Genomic DNA, 14,743 nt, shown 5'->3' on the forward strand with positions numbered 1-14,743 from the left:
CGTGTACAGCGGGTTGGCCAGTTGAAGGAGACGCAGTAGCAGCAGCACCACACGCTTCTCGCATGCAGCCCGTTCCCCGCTGCCTGGGGCGGTGTGCCGTTGGCCTGCTCGTTTGACATGGCGCATCGGTCGCAGCTGGTCTTTGGGGAGCGGGAGGGTGTTAGGGGGAGATGGGGCTGGCGAGGGGGGTGAGGAAGGGAGTGGAGAGGGAGGGAAAGGGAGTTCGGTCCTTGCTGATGGTTAGTGGGAGGTGACTTCTGCAGCACGTTTTTTTCAGTGTCACATGGTAATAGAAAGGGTATCGGCTGACTGGAAATCACCAGGAGCCACCCTGGGATACCCAGTGCATTTTAGCTGAAAGGTCAATTGCTTCTGCTACCCTCACAATTAGTAATAAATCTGTAGGGACTCTGGGCTCAGAGACTGAGAAGAAGAGAGAGAGATGCATACTCACAGACATGCTCCCCAGTGGGGGTGAGTCAGGTCTTTGCAGTCAGGCTATAGCTCTGTTAGCTTCAAAGGATGCTGATATTTCTAATTTCCATTTTTAAAACAGCATATCATTGCTTCTACTCTTTGATACTGTCTGCCTCTTCTCCCTGACCTGAATGTTCCCTGACCGAGGGATTCAGCTTGCTGTGAGAGCAGACAGCTTTGCTGGGAGCTTGCAGAAGACAATGGTACTAAAATACCTCAGACTTGAATGGAAACAGCCTTGACACTAGAGCAGGGCTGTCTCCTTCTCCCTGCTGCCAGGTTTCCAGGCTACATCTAGCACCTCTGCAATGCATACAACTATTATGAGCCCCCAAACAAATCGAAGGTGGAGTGTCAGCTCGCTTCCCTGCCATGATAAGTCACTTCCAGAGCTGCCCAGCAACAACTGGACTGGAGGGTTCACCCAGCCCTTTTGAGAATTTATTAGGGGCTCTTTCTCTGCCAGGCCTTGATTCCTGTGATTTGCTAATATTAGACTATCAGGACACTGCATAGGAATAGGGCAGGGCAATGCTCTCCTGAGATGCTGGATGCATTTCTAGCCAGCGTCTTCTCACTGATGCTACAAGACTTGCTTGAGCAGGCTCAGTCCTTTCTATGAATGGGAATGATGCAAGGTCCCTCTTTGAGCCATTGCAAAAATATTCATGACTAGGACTGTACTATCCTTCTCTGTCTCCTTCCCTTGTCCCCTTTTCCAGGCCCCTCCAACACATTTCCCATCCCACTCATGCTCCATAGGTACCATGTGACACAGGTGTGTGTGCACAGCAGTGTTTTGGATAGAGCAGTTGGAAACAAAAAGAAATCAGAGGAAAAGGAGAAGAGGAGGAAGGGCAAGAAAGAAAAGAGGAAAGAAGAATGTTAACGTTAGTCTGCAGGGCCAGTACTACACCTTTCTGTAAACTCATATCCACCATGCGTGGGTTCATCAGCTCAATGAAGAAATTCTTGTTTTTTTCATACTCCTCATCATCAATTACCTTGATGTGAATTGTTTTGCTGTGGATGGAAAAATAATAATTGTCATAAAGGGGAGAAGAGAATAGCAAAGCAGAAGTGGAGGAAGGCAAGGAATTGCATGGGAATATTAGATAGTCAAAGTTTTCTCACTCACTGAGCAAGCTTAACATGGCCCTTGAGAAAGGCTAAAACCCACTACTGCCAGTTACAGTGGCCTATCTTCTATTTAACCAGAAGGCCTGAAGACAGGACACACTGTGCAAAATATGGTTGAATACAAATAGCTCTGGTCCCCTCACAAACTGGCAAGGGAATTTAGATTTGCAATAAAATCAGTACAACCACTCACAGCACAGTGTCCACACAACGAAATCTGACTGGCACACAGAGAAGCACGCTCTGCTCACACTGCTACTCGCTCTGTACACACAGGCATAAAAACACATGCACAAGTACACACCACACAGGCACCAAGCTATTAGCTCCATGTTGGGAACATTAGCCTTTCAGAGAGACACTAAGTGACCACATGGGAAGATAGTGCAACCTTTAGCTCTGAGCTCTTCATGTTAAAGTGAGCCATAGGTGAGGCTAGTCAAGCAGCAGCCTGAGGGAAAACCTGCCTCTGCAGCCGACTCTGAGTAGTGCTGGTTGCTGGACTAGCTGGGTGGAAAATCCTATGTCCTTCCATAGGAAAATTTCTTATGAGTTCCAGGAGCATTTTGTGGGAAAAGAATGAAAGAGCTTGTCATGAAGTGGTTTCTTTCACAGCAATAAATATCCTAAACAGAGGTCACAGTTCCTTGGTTCTCGCTCTTACACRCATGCACACAGAAACACAACAACCTAAACAACTTGATGGCTTTGCCAACTATGCTGTCTCCCTTTCAGATAGGGTTGCACTGATTGTCTCAGGCTGCAAATTAAATCTGCACTCTGCTTGCTATCTTATCAGTTGAAAGGCTTGATAAAATCACATCCCTCACTCATGACAGAATGGATTGGTGCTTTCACTCTGGGATGATCTCACACCCTCTTAAATGTAAAATTGTCTGCATCTGCWCTGATGATCACATATAATTATATGCTCATATATATGTGTACATTCYGAAAGGGCATGAATCTGTTATTTTGGGGCTCCTAGACTTCCAATCAGCCATGACCCCAAACTGGACCTGCATTTTTTAAAAAGAAAACGTCAGTTCCACAGAAAGTGCATTTCCATTACCCCAAAACAACTGCTCCTGAGAACCAGGCCAGCTGCTCATCTCACCAGGGAATGACTTCCCTATCCAACAGCTTAGTATTCACACATGCATCTCCCTCGTAACCCTCCTGCAATGACCACTGCAAGTTCCTTGTCCATTCTCAACATTTGGATCAGTTCCCTGATGCATTTTGTATCTGTAACTTGTCTTGGTTGCATATAGAAAGGAGGAGAAAAACAGGTCTGGAGATCACAGAACCTGAGCAAAGTAGCCCCAGTCTTCAAATCACCATATGTGCCTTAGTTTCCCTGTAAGTGAGCTGGCGTGATAACATGCTCACAGGGTTGTCAGGCACATGTGGATCTTATGGCTGTCAAACATATCAAACCTACTGATGGGAAGTGTTGTAATGCCTAAGAAACAGCATTACACTATTCTACCCTTTGCCTTGTTGGGAAAAGGACTGATGCACTACAACAGTAGTGTACATCAACAAGCATACCTAGTCCCAAAGCGAGCGGGCTTTAGAAATCTTTCTCATACATACTGTTGGTTGGGAACTTGAGTTCCTCCTTTCACCAGGATGATGAGAATGATTTCCTTCACCCCCATGAGAAGCTGAACTCGTCCAGGCTGCCTGGAGAGGTACTGCTTAGTGCTCTTTCAGTACGGGGCTGGAGCTGCTGAGCACTCTGCTGAATTCAAGAAGTGCTGAGCACTGACTATAAACAACAAGTTTAGTCTCAAAACTTAGTCAGTGGCTAATTTGTCACTGATCATCCCAGAAATCCTCAGGGAAGGATTAAATACAAGGGCTTCAGCCCACTCTCTCAGTGCCTTAGCCCATACATTAGTGACCAAAAACTGCGCACGGCCTTACTGTTTTGAATATCAGGCACTAAATGATACCCAATACCTTTGATCCCACAGCACTTCATAGACTAAGCACTGTTGTCCCAAATCCTGGGGATGTTGTGACCCCAGCTCTTGTCAGCATAGGAGGTGATTAGAGGTGACCAGAGGCCCAACCATGTCTGAGAACAGAAAGGGATTTAGAAAACTTTAGCTTTCAGGCTGTCACCCTGATGACAGGAGCCAGGCCTGGATGAATGCAGTAGCACTGACCCACGCCTACTAGCTAACTCCTAAGCAACTGCACCGCTTAAGGGCAGCTGACGAAAAGAGCAATCAAAAATTGTGTAATGTCTGAGGAAGGCTTTTTGACCCCCTGAAAATCACCATTTCAYGAAATGGGGAAGAGAAGACTGAGGGGGGATCTTATCAATGTGTACAAGTACCTGAAGGGAGAGTGTCAAGGGGACGGGGACAAACTCTTTTCAGTTGTTCCGTGTGACAGGACAAGAGGCAATGGGCAGAAATTGAAGCACAGGCAGTTCCGCCTGAATGTGAGGGGGAATTTCTTCACTGTGAGAGTGACGGAGCACTGGACCAGGTTGCCAGAGAGGCTGTGGAGTCTCCTTCTCCGGAGATCTTCAAGGCCTGCCTGGATGCAGCCCTGTCTACCATGCTGTAGGTGACCCTGCTGAGCAGGGGAGTGGGACTAGATGATCTCCAGAGGTCCCTTCCAACCTTACTGATTCTATGATTCTATGATACATCTGATTTATAGTTTGGATCTCTTTCTTGCTCTTGCTACAAAAGAGAAGGTGGGACTTTTGAAAGTAGCCAGTGTGTCCTAAACTCCAGTTGCTTTTGAAAATCCCATTCACAAATAGTACTGCTTATATTTTTGAACTATTGGCAACTTCTACTCTTTTTAACTTCTGACTTTTCATGACTTCAAGCTGCTAATTTTCCTCTCAGCTCATTTTTCAGAATGAAAATATGTAGAGTAAGGAAGAAACAACAACAAGGAAGAAATCAGTGTTTCACTTAAAAAAAAAAAAATTACAACTTTTTTTTTTTCCCCAAAAAAGGGGTCTTCAGAGGGAACATGTTATTCAGTATCTGCAACAGGATGCAGATCCTGTTTCCTGGAGGCTGATTTAGGTATCGTGACAAAGCCATTCCAGAGCTTTAAGCAACATGTGTAATGAACGCACATTTCTTGAGTCTGTCTTTTTTACAGCAACTATTTTTCATTGAGGTGGCTCTCCCATTTCCGTGAATGTGCATACTGAAGTGGAGAAGAAATACCCATTTAATGAGAAAGCATGCACAGAAGATGATCTCCATGGCTGCGTGTGGAAAGCCTGATTTTACAAAATCCACTCAACTGCACAATGAATACTCAAAACTGTGGACTCAAGGAAGTAATGACTCACTGCGTGCACATTTTGTTAAGTGCACAGTGGTCTATACAGCCTACTAAGTAGTTCCACAGGGGTGAGATTTCTTTACAGTCATCTTTTTTTAATTAAAAAAAAAGTCAAGAAAGAAAACCCAGTGGATTTCAGTAGAGAAGATGCACTTTAAAAAGTTGGCATTACAAAAGGAAGATCCTTGAGGTCTGGAAACAGTGTAGTTTTCTTAGAGYACAGGGAAACTTCAACTCTGCCCGTTGCTCTGCCCGAGGCTGGAGTCCCCAGGCCCTGCCCCACCTCCCCGGGTGAGCCTGGGTCACTTCTCCCACCTTTGGGGTGGCACCACCTCATGCTTGGGGCCAAACAGATCCACATGCTAATTCTTGAATACTGCTGACATGAAAAGAGAAGAAATTTCTTGTCTCATTTGTGGGCAGACTAAAAATAGTATGCAAGAAGGTATTTTGAAAGCTGTCCAAACACAGGGGCAAAAGTAAAATAACACGAATTTTGGATTTCTGATTCTACGTGTGTTTTTTTTSCACTGAATCTTCTTTAAAATATGCTGGTGTATGATATGCCCTTGTATATGCCTTTTGCAACCAGATGTGTCCATATTACACATGCTGTCCGCACTGACCAGAGCACAAGTAGGGGCTACAAACAAGTATAAGATGTTCCCTGCCTGAATGGCTGTTGTTTCACTCTTGGCAACTGGCCCCCTGACTCTCAGGAACATGATGCAGAAAGTGAACAGAAGTTATCTGAGAGCAAACAGAGTTTTCTGCAAACTTCTGAGTCCTCTGCTTTCTATGTGGCTGTATCTTAGATCTTACTTGTTTTGGAAGGACACAGAAAGGTAGGGCCATATATTAATACCCAGAAATAAACCCAAGCAATGTGGCACTGCCTCCAATGTCTCCAAAGTTTTTTTTTCTTTGGGCATATGTGCATTCTAGTTAGCTCTCTGCCGATTGCTGCCTGGCATCGCTGCCAAGGCTGCCAGCCCTCCAGGCCAGCTTCCTTGCCCTAATTCTCTGCTGCATGGGAGCGATAGGAAAACACCTCACATACACTCAGTCTGGCTGTGCAACTGCCTTTATCTCCCTAGCACAGCACAAGCCGGGGTAATGCACCGCACAAGCATGGTCTCTTCTAAACAAAAATTCAAGCCCAGCTCTCTGATGATCCCACTTTTTCCACTGGTTTCTACAAGGGGAAAGTCCAACTGCAAGRCTCTGTTCATGCCTGAAAAGCCCTCTTCCAGCACCAAGCTCAATCAACTGTTCCTGATGCATGCACAGAGGATCACAGGGTCCTCAATCCTGGCTGCATGTGAGTGGATAACACACTTTCCCCCTACTGCCTGCACCTAGATCCAAGTCACTCTGCAGTAAAATAAAAATTTGTCATCCTGCTCACTGAAATGCAGCAAAAAGTTYAACACTAATGTAAAGGTGAGGGCCACTCGGTGCCTCAAATGRAATGACTGGATGAACCAGAGTCCCCAAGATAAAATTGACCTACAAAAAGCGCCTCAGCAGGAGTCTTGAGGGGCTGCGCCAGGTCATGGGGGCATGAACACGAGCCCCTCCTCCTGAGCTTGCCTCAAGGAGAGGGAAATAAAACTTTGMTGGAAAAAGAACTAACTTTTGGCTATACTTGAGAAAGCTGAGGGAAATAAGAAAAACAAAATTTTCAGATTTCTTTTCTCTCTTAAGAGAAACAGATTTTCAAAGTTTTGCCCCAAGGTTAAAATCTCACTCGAAGGCAGAAACACTGCCTTCAGGATAGCTGGTAAAAATCTCTGTACAGGTGTAACCAACAGCGCAAAATCTCTGAATTCCTACATTAGCTCAGCTCTATTACAAACTAGATTGGTAGCGCACACTCAAGCCTCACATTGTTCTTCAACAAAAGGGTCTTTGAATTTGGTTACAAATCCATTAAAACAATATTTTCCCTCTTATTATAAATTGTAGTGAGAAAAGGAACTTTAACCWGGCTCTTAAACAAAAGATGACGGGCAAATTTGTTATTGCAAAGAAAATCTCTGTTTTCAAGACTTGTGCAACACATGTTGCCCTCCTGAACATGACAGTGGGACACTTCTTCATGCCGAGCCCTCTGTGAGACCACTTAGCACCTGCAAGGGGACCAGCTGATCCAAGAAYGGGCCGATGCACTCACAGCCTCCCCCCGCAAGGCTGCACATCTCTGTTCAGGGCTCACCCTTCCTGAYGGCAAAGGGAACACTATCTGGCTGATGCTTTTTCTTGGCATTTCAAGAGAGCAAAGCATAAGGCTGATTAATGGAGGGAGAGTAGAACAAAGTCAACACATTAACATTAACAAGCACGTGCACAGGGTCAGCTAGTGCCATGGGGTGACAGGCCCATGTGCCTGTTTGCCATCCACAGGAGATAATACCATGAGCTGCAGGGACCTTGACCCTACAAATTGCAATACCTAGGACCAAACCTAAGCAGAGGACACAGAGACTCCATAATATATGTAGATCAGGCCAAAGTCACCTTCACCAGCTAATCTTCAAACATCAAAGCTGAATGTGGCCTGTGCAGACAAAGGCAGGCTCATACCCCTTACCCAATCTGTTTTAGGCCCAGAAGAGGATGAGCTGCATCAGGGCAGAGATATACTTGACCTACACAGCTTTGCTGAGAGCCCATGTTCATTTTCACAGCACCTCAGTCTACATGGCTTTGGGGACTCAAGCTCACAGCCTGGAGATGTGGGCTGTGTGACAGGGATCCTCTGGTTACACAGGCACCCTGGCACCATGCTCAGCTACCCAGCACAGCCTGGATGGCTYCAGCCAAGCTCACAGTATCTGCCTAATATTATTCCAGTCCCAGCGAGTTTCCAGACCTTACTGTACAAGGGAAAAAGGAGAAAGGCAGAAATGAAGGAAGAAATAGTAGTTTCCAGGGACTGTTCAGTGACACTGTGAGGTGGGTGACTGCTAACACAGCAAGTACTGCATAGCATGGAATATTAAACCTTTTGCTATTATTTTGCAGCAGCAGGAAGAAAGCACCTCCAGTCCCACGGCTGCCCAGTAGACTTCAAGCAATGGGGTGCTGGGCTCAGCTCACTTCCTTGTGGGGAAGTGCCCTTATCTCAGCTGGCTTGCTGCTTTGGTGACTATCACTGTGGAAAGGTCAGCGATGATGAAGGACATACTGGTGCCTGTCAGGCCAGCGAGATAGTTCCTCTCAGCTTAGTGGAGCTGGGTCAGCATTGCCTGTTACCAAGCTCTGCAACTTCTGCAACTATTGRGAACATTTTGCTCCTCTCTAGTGCTACAAAAGCAATTGTAACTACAGCTACATCCTAATCTGCCGTAAATCGTCTTGAGGCCAAAACACAGATTGCTCCCTTGTAACACTGCCCTCATATCTCACCTGCAGCCACACTGATAGCTACCTCCTATAAACGCCTGGAGAGCAGAGGAGATGGATGGGGAGAAGGACTGGAGCGTAACACCACTCTGGGAAGACATCACGTTAATGTGAGAGATGTGACAGRAGGACACCGAGAGGCAGAGAGCGAGCGTGAGCAGGAGGCTTGGGAACATTTTGCTGCAAGAACATCGTGACAGTTTCCTGAAGTTAGCCGAGGCAGACACTGGCATGAGAGGGTCTTGCAGCACAACAGGCCTGACAGGAGCATTCCCCCTAACGGAAAGCGTAAGGTCTGAGGCACACCTTGCTAAGCCAGGCAGCTTTCACTCCCCAACAGCTGATGTCTCTTCATCAAGGAAAGGAGGACACTTTCCAYCCTTCTTCTTTCTCTGACAGCTTCCTCACGGCCAAGACATGCCTCAGGCAGTTCGAAAGCTGAGAACAACGAAGGCCATCCAAAACCCTGTTCTGGCAATCAACTGCCTTCATTAAATGCCAACAGTAGCTGGAAAGGAGGAGTCACTCTGCAAACAAAATCAAACCCCAAATCTCCACAACTAGTACCAACCTGCAGTTTAATTCAATCTCAGCAYGTACATGGGTTGATTTGTGGAAAAAGCTCTTTAATTCAGGCCTCTGTAGCCTTTTCAAGAGGCTGAACAATGCGTTTAGTTTGGAAAAACATAGGTATCTTATCCTTTTCCATGTGCATCTAGGAGTCAGACTGGGCCTGGAAGGGACACTCACCAGAAGTACTGAAAAACAGATTTTCCTAGCCTGACAGGGAGCCTCCTCAGTCTTCCATGAGATCYGTTTGTGTGAGATTCCCTGCCCAGATTAGTTAAGTGGACCCATTTTCACATTTTCCATAAGCTCCACGTGGAGAGCCCAGGCTCRCTGAGCTGCCAGGCAGTTTGCAGACACAAGAGTAGAAAGAGGTCTTCCAACAGCAGAAGTATACAGCTGTGGCAGCTTCTGAAACTGCTAGGAAATAACGCTTAGAGGGCTGCTGGGGTTTCTTCCTGCTCTGGAGGCAGTCTTACTGTGTTAGACAAGCAGATCTACCTCCAGAAAAAAACAAAGAGCAAACCCTTCAACTTCTGATTCAAAATCATAGGGGACYGTAGCTGTGACTACAGATGTACCTCTGCGTTTAATTGGGAAGGACAAGGATAACTGAAGGACTGTGATACAGCAGGACAAGATGATATCTATAGTTCCCAGGGATTACACATGCATACAGAAGTCAGAATAGCTGCTCTGTCTTGTTTTCTCTGGCGACTATGCACGCTATCACCAATAGCCTTCAGATGGTGCAAGTCCAGGCTCTCCTTTAGACACATACTTAAAAATAATCACTGTTTTTAAAAGTTAGGGATGGAAAAACTTCTCTGGGGAACAACATTAATAAGAAGATTTCCCTGAGTAAGCACCAGAAGATGAAATGAATAGACATTGATCTTTTCCTAAAGGACTTAATGCACATGACGTTGCTAAATTCCCCATCTGGGAAGTACAGAGGATAATCTATAAAATCATTTTATTTGACAACATGTCCTCTTCCAACACATAAGGCAACAACTGAATGGTTATTTGATTAATGTGCTAGAAAATATTGAGTATCTCTCTGTGTGGAGACTCTCATTTGCAGGAATTATTGCAGTGGAGGTTAAGAGGATGTGTCTGCATGACTTTGGAATGTAAAATAAGGCTCAGCTCTAAAAACAACGTAAGTCAGGAAATGTCACATAGAGTATACCACTGAAACAGGCAGGGTTGTGCAAGGGCAGGATTTACAGTCCCTGGTGGGATGCTGTTAGCCAGGATGGAAAGCAGCCAGGACAGCAAGGTAAACATCTGTGGGACAATGAGAAGTACCAGGAGATCTTTAGTAACTCATTAACGTGAATCTTTAGTCCACACACATCAGGTCAACCCATAGCATTCTCAACGCATCTCAATATACYTAAATTCTCATCTGATTTGCAGCAGGTACAGGCCCTACAGTATGAATTTCAAAACGTGTGGTGCCACTCTTGCTCTTCTCCAGAGCCCTGCATGTGATTGCTGGCATTTGGCTAGGTTTTCAACAAGGAAATATATGGACAGGACATATTTTGTCTGCCAGAAGATCTCATTGAGAAATCATGTTGCAGCAATGCTGCCCATATAAGATGTCAAAATCTGAGACAAACCAGAGGGGATTAAATAACGCTCTGTACAGTGGGGAGCTGGCTTTGTCTAGATCATTGGGAGGCAGACATTTAACAGAGCAATCCAACAGCACTGGCAGACAAGGTGCCCTGCTGTGAGGCACACGGTCATGTGGAGTAGCACAACAAGTAACCAAGGCTGTGACGAGCAGAGCCATTTTGAAGCAAAGTGCTATGCTACCATGTAGCAAAGGAGGAGAGAAGTGTTCGAGGAGGAAAAGTATTACATTCAAAAGCAGATTCCTAAAACTTGCCAAGAAGATGATGAGGGATCTTCATTTCAATGRGGAATCATGGTAATTTACAGACCCATCCAGAGTAAGGACCCAACCAGGATAGACAGGATATACACTGGGCTTCAGATTCTGACCATGAAAAGAGATTTTTGGCTCCCATGTAAACTGTAACTCCCATGTAACTGTTAAGAGGGAAACAGTTTTTGAAGCATGCTGCTGCAGTCACCAGTGATAGTCACAGTTTGTTCTAACAGCCAGGTCAGAATTTAAGGTGCCTTCAAGGTCAGAGCAGATCTTGGTACCAGTTACCTAAGCAGATGCCAACAGGATAGACAAACTGTCAGGATAGAGTTTCAGGCAGATCGTTGATGTACAAGTTGCTGATGTATGCGTTACAAAAGAACCAGAGCTAGTACAGAAGCTGGAGACAAGCCACTGTGGGCTGATTTCCAGAAATTGGCTGTGTCATTCATTAGGACCTTGGAAGAGCAGCTATGTAAGGGACATCCCGCTCTGTGCAACAAGCACAGGGGGAACAGACTGGACAGTTTCAGACCAGTCTGCTGTGAAGTCACACACAGCAGTCTAATAATAAATGGATTTTTTTTTAATCTTTTAACTTCAGGATGGCCTATGGGATAACTAGATGATCATTATCATAGGGCTGTCTGTGGTGTTAATCATTATATGACCTCTGTATTTCTCCAGGCAAGCCTGAGGCCATGCAAGCAACCACTTGATACTTCTGTGCTTCAGTTTCTGTATCTATGTAGTGGCTTTGATCCCTATTTCTCACAGGAGCCTGTGTAGGGGACAGTCATTACTTGCAAAACATTTGAGCTGCTCATTTGGAAGATGCTACAATTTAAAAGCAGGGTGAGGGGAGGGAGCAGAGCGTGTTTTGGGTAGTAGTGGAAGTGGGACCAATACCAGCTTACTATTTCATGTAATTCGGCTCTGATTTGAAGGGAGTTTTGCATTTCTGTCAGGCATCTCCTCTTCCTTGCTAAAGCTCATTTTTGCCACTGGGGAACCAAAAAGCTTCAAGAAACAAGGCTGGAAGTGACAGCTAGCACTGAGCTAGTTCACCCTTGACTCTGGGCAGAACCAGCCCCACCAAGCTACTCCTGACTGGCAGTTGCAAGTTGTTTTTTAAAAAACGTTTAATAGTGGAGACTTTTATAGGCTATCTTTACTTGCCCTGGACACTCTTCCCCAATGTGTCATCTCTTTACACTTAGAAAGTCCTAATGTCTGACTTGACTCATAAGGTATGAACTTCCTTGGTAAGGGAAGGGGAAGAATCCTTCGGCACTGTTTCTCGGCACAAATAGCAAAGGCGGCRCCATGTCCCCTGCTGTCTGTCCCCTACACAGGGAGGGAGCAAACAAGGTGGCACAAAGAGCACTGGAGAGAGAAATTTTCTCAGCGTTTGCAGCTGGGACCTACACAGGTGACAAAATCCTGCTGCTCTCCTTCACTACACACACTCATAGCCCAGTGGGCTCTTCCGCTCTGTTCACCACGAGGGCCAACATCTGTCTCTGCCACAGGGGATCACAGGATGGAAAATATACGCTGAYAGAGATGCTTACTTTCCCAGCTGTCCCCAAAGCAGATGTATCAGGAGACAGAAACCAGGCAGCCTGGTCTGAAATCCGGGTTTCCATCCTTCCCTATCCTCCTGGTACCATGTGGGACTTTGCCTGGGACCAGTGGGAAGCCAGGGGCTTTGGCTGGCTAGCTATTGGCTGTGCAGACACTGTTGATGTTGCATCATGTCTTGATAAGAGATAAAGAAGGAAACATTGAYACAAAAAAGTGATTTCCCTTTGTGTATGCCCCATGTAATCTTAGCTAATTAGTAAATTGGCTCATGTCTCAATTACAGCTATTGAAAATGCTTTAGTCACTGACATATGATAATTAAAGGGACATAGCCAAGACTAAAGCCATATTTCGTTTTTTATTTGTATTACAAAACTTTAAAATGTTACCAGTAAGAGATTTATAGTGATAGCTGGTAAAAAAAATGAATTTAGATAAAAATCTGCCTAAGTGTTACCCTTCCTGCAGCCTAGAATGGGAAAATTAAAGTGGTCATTTTGTGCTTGTGGTCAGTCTCACTTTTCAGTTCTGATTTCTTTCTTGCCACAGCAATGCATTCCTCACTTTTCACTGCCATGCAAAAAGACACAAAATACTGTCAAATTCACGTGATCGAATTTCATGCCTACTTTGCAAAGGTGCAAATAACTGTACAAGCAATGAGAAATCAGAGTTGCTAAGTTACTAGACAGGCAGGTGAGCCTGTTAAGCACTGTCATTCCTTGCTAAAAATCCTTAAGTACTTGATAGGGTACATGTGTCAGCCACAGGAATTGACACTGGAACTATTAAACAGCTAGTGTTACAAACACCTCTGAAGCCATGGAGGAGCCAGAAAAGGCATGCTGGGAGGCACAACAAAATGCTCTGGGAGCTTCCTTAACACAGTCAGCCCTGTCAGGTAAGCAGATTTCCAAAATACTCCATTTATACTTCACTTTGTTCAAACATGATAGAATTCTCTAATACAGAGGGTTCTTTCTTCAGAAGAGATGCCATGATTTGGATTAAGAATTTCTGCAAAGAAGGGAAGAATATGGTTTTTTTAAAAGCCCTTTCTCCATATTGCTGATTGGCTGAGTTGAGATATTTGAGTTGGGCTACATGAGCTTAATAGCCCACCTCTACAGGCTTTTTTCCCCCTCTATTCAGATTAATAAAGCTATTTTTAATATTAAATAATTTCAGGTCTGGCTATAATCTTTGTTCAAATTCCGCTCTTAAAAAATGAATCCAGGTTGATTTGTGTGACACATTCTAGACTGTCAGTTCTGAAGACTTAAGTTCTGTGTGTAGAAACACAAACCAGCCCTGGYATGGCCTGCTGCAGGTCAGCTTGTTGTGGCTGGCCCACGGAGATTCGCTGCTCAAGGGCCAAAGACGGAACAGTCTTTGTGACCTGTGGAGATACGTACTGAGGTTTGTACAACAAATGCATGTCTGGCAGAGGTAAGAACTCAATTTGGCCACTCCATCAAATGTCAGTTCTGGTGGGTGTCAGCCTGGTGTAGGTGTAATGCAGTGCTAAGTGCCTAGGTGTGAACAGTTCCCTCCTTACTACATTAAGTTAGTTCCTGAAGACCAACCTCTCTGAGATGTTGTACCCTTTCTTCCTTAAAATGAAACTCTAAAAAGAGCAAAACCTGAGTCACAACCCCACTGTAGTCACACAGCACAGAATTTAAGAACAAGTATGGCATGGAGAAAGAAGGAAGTAGGAAAACTGATTCCCTATTGAAGGCCTTTCAAATTTTTTGCTGCCAACTTAGTCCAATGTATCAACAAGAGCCTCTAATGTCCAAACCCATCGTGGATGTTGATAGTCAGATGAAGTACTGGAGGCATTTTTGTTTGCTGTGAAGAATGGCTACAAAACCTGATAGAGTGAAGGCATGGGAATGCCCCAGACAGGAGAGGGTAGGCAGAACTGCATCAAGATGTCATGAGATGTCCTGGGCAAACACAAAACAAGCATTCAGCTGAAAATGACCTCAGTTTCACCAAATCACTCCTGAATCTCATTTGCAAGACATTCTTTACTGACTAGTATTAGCAGTCTAGTGCTTCAAGCTGTCACCCCTGGTTTTAGACTTTTAGCTGAAGGCATGGAGATTTGGAAGCTATATTTAGATGTCTTCTCTATTCTTTAGCAACACGGTGTTGCCATGGAGATGCTGGCACAGCTGAGAAGGTGGGGATGAAGGGGGAGAGGAAGTTGAAGAATGAGAAGTGCCAGGTTCAAAACAACAGTCACCAGGCTGGGAAGTCTTTAAATTCTTTGTAGGACAAAAATTGCAGAAACTTGCTAGCTGAAATGATCCCTCCGGC

General features: G+C 45.0%; 1 protein-coding gene across 2 annotated transcripts in view; it reads right to left on the minus strand.

Moving 5' to 3' along the window:
• The window catches only part of SLC8A3 (solute carrier family 8 member A3), a 142,655-nt gene that overhangs the window by 26,219 nt on the left and 101,693 nt on the right, over positions 1 to 14,743 (minus strand). The window lies entirely within an intron of this gene.

The sequence above is a fragment of the Rhea americana genome, unplaced genomic scaffold (genome assembly GCF_003343005.1).
Source record: "Rhea americana isolate MKP2758 unplaced genomic scaffold, rheAme1 scaffold_84, whole genome shotgun sequence".
Classification (NCBI taxonomy): Eukaryota; Metazoa; Chordata; class Aves; order Rheiformes; family Rheidae; genus Rhea; species Rhea americana.